Consider the following 2029-nt stretch of genomic DNA (forward strand, 5'->3'; position numbering starts at 1 on the left):
TGGATAATCGTGAAAGAAGGGTATTTGCATGATAAAGGTCCAATTAGCAGGGCGAATCATGTGTCAGAAGGAAAGAGGGATGACGCGAGGTAGGACCGGTCCTACGACCGGAAACGTCGAATTTGTTTTTGTTTCCGGCGTGCTGCAAAGTCGAACGGTTGCGATCAACAGGTGACCAGTTGAATATCGGTCGAAACTAAGTTTCAGCGAAATAATAACCTGACTAAATCAGAATTTCAATATAAAAATATGAAATTTATTCATAATTGACCATGTTAATTTAGCGTGTCACTTATATCTGGATGACGCTTGAATTTCCATTGGGTATTCTTATAGTTAATACAGTTTCGTAAATAGATTATTATCTTCTAAATACGAATGGTTTAATGAGACTAATCGACAATCAACGCATTTGAGGATAAACCGAATAAATTCATGAAATCGCCCATGGTTTTCATCGCGACGCGCGAACATCTGTCAGCGGGATAAATGGCTCGACGAAGCGGCGAGCAGCGAGAATCGGTTCGTTACGTCGACGTATTCCGGTCGATCGACTTCTCTTCGTCGAGATCCTTCGTGTTCTGTTCGTCCTGCCGTGGCGGATCGGCCCGCCACCAGAAATTCCAACGGACCAAGCCGAGGCTGCAACCCGTCCACGAGATAAATCATGAGTTGCTTGCCTCTTCGTGTTCCTTTTTTCTCTCCTTTTTATTTCAGCTAGCTCACTTTCGAGCTGTTCCTGTCCACGTGTCCGCGCGTGTACATCGTGTGTATACCCGTGTGTACACGCGTGTTAACCGATGCGAGCAAGAAGCAACAGACTGTGAAAGAGCTAGGCTAAGCTTCTCTGGTACTTGTTGATTTATCGGCAACTACACCCGCGCGTTCGAAACTTCCGCAACGCGGAAATCGTGGGATGAATCCGCTTAGATTTAGCCTGCTTTCCTTTTTCGATTTGGAAATAGGGAGTCGAGTGGGTGGTTGTTTTGGAGATGAATGGATCGGATATTTGCTTGGCAGTTGGATGTAGGCTGATCTGTGATGGGTTTGAAAATGATTTATCACTGATAGATGGTGTATAAAGAGTGTATTTTTGCAATTAATACAATAGAATCTCTGACACGAAACAACGTTATCTAACGTGTCGCGAAGGTTGTTCATCCAGCAGAGCAGGTCAGTCGAAACGTCCACTTTCCAGCAAGCAATCCAGTCTGGCGCTCTCTGCGGCTTACATAACCGCTGACGGATTCCAGGTACGGATCGCGTTCTAATTGATTGAAATTCATCGTGCCTCTAATTAGATGCACGCGTCGCGACCGTGTTCGGTCGGTGTCTAGAGCAACGGACTAGAAACAGAAGTCTAGACAGGATTGGTGGGAGTAGCAGTCTGTGGAATCGTGCGAGAAAACGTCCGTGTGCTCGCGATGCCGAGCAGAGTTCTACGTGGTTGTCGTTGCGGTTGCCGTACGTGCGAGCCTCGCGATCCTAGAACCCGATAAGGATCCCCTGGCCCCTCCGACAGCCTCCTCCCGAGCAGAACGATCCCTCACGCGTTCCTCGTGCCTCCTCCTCGACCTCACCGCACACCCATAAAACGTTCTGGCCTCGTTCCGTCCTCGTTTCGCCGTCCCTCCTCTGTCCTTTTCCAACCTCGTTCACCACCTTCGCTTCACGGTTCTCCGCCGTCTCTCTTTCTCGCATTGATACGCTCTCTCGTCTTCCTGCTCGTTGCAGCGTCACCTCGACACCCTCGTAGATCCGCCGGCAACGACTATCCTTGTTTCGCGTACGGGAACGAGGGTCGTACCCGAGGAGGTTCCACTCCCGTAGGGCCGGTTCCCTCCCTCGACGAAGAGGACACCCGATAACCGCGTCCTTTTCTATCCTCAGTCCCGAACAGCTTCGCGTGTAACGTTTTCCTCGTCGGATCAACAGCTTCAGCGTTTTTTGCGCGAATTTTTTACCTCCCGGTTCCTCCCGACTCTATGAACGACGTTCCTGGCTTTCTTTTTTCCTTATCGCGACCCGG

General features: G+C 49.5%; 1 protein-coding gene and 1 long non-coding RNA gene across 5 annotated transcripts in view; one reads left to right on the plus strand and one right to left on the minus strand.

Moving 5' to 3' along the window:
• LOC143308267 (uncharacterized) overlaps nt 1-2029 on the plus strand; it is a 118112-nt gene that overhangs the window by 89755 nt on the left and 26328 nt on the right. The window lies entirely within an intron of this gene.
• Nucleotides 1-2029, minus strand: part of LOC117605315 (uncharacterized) — a 45786-nt gene that overhangs the window by 9078 nt on the left and 34679 nt on the right. The gene's annotated exons all lie outside the window — the stretch shown is intronic.

The sequence above is a fragment of the Osmia lignaria genome, chromosome 3 (genome assembly GCF_051020975.1).
Source record: "Osmia lignaria lignaria isolate PbOS001 chromosome 3, iyOsmLign1, whole genome shotgun sequence".
Classification (NCBI taxonomy): domain Eukaryota; kingdom Metazoa; phylum Arthropoda; class Insecta; order Hymenoptera; family Megachilidae; genus Osmia; species Osmia lignaria.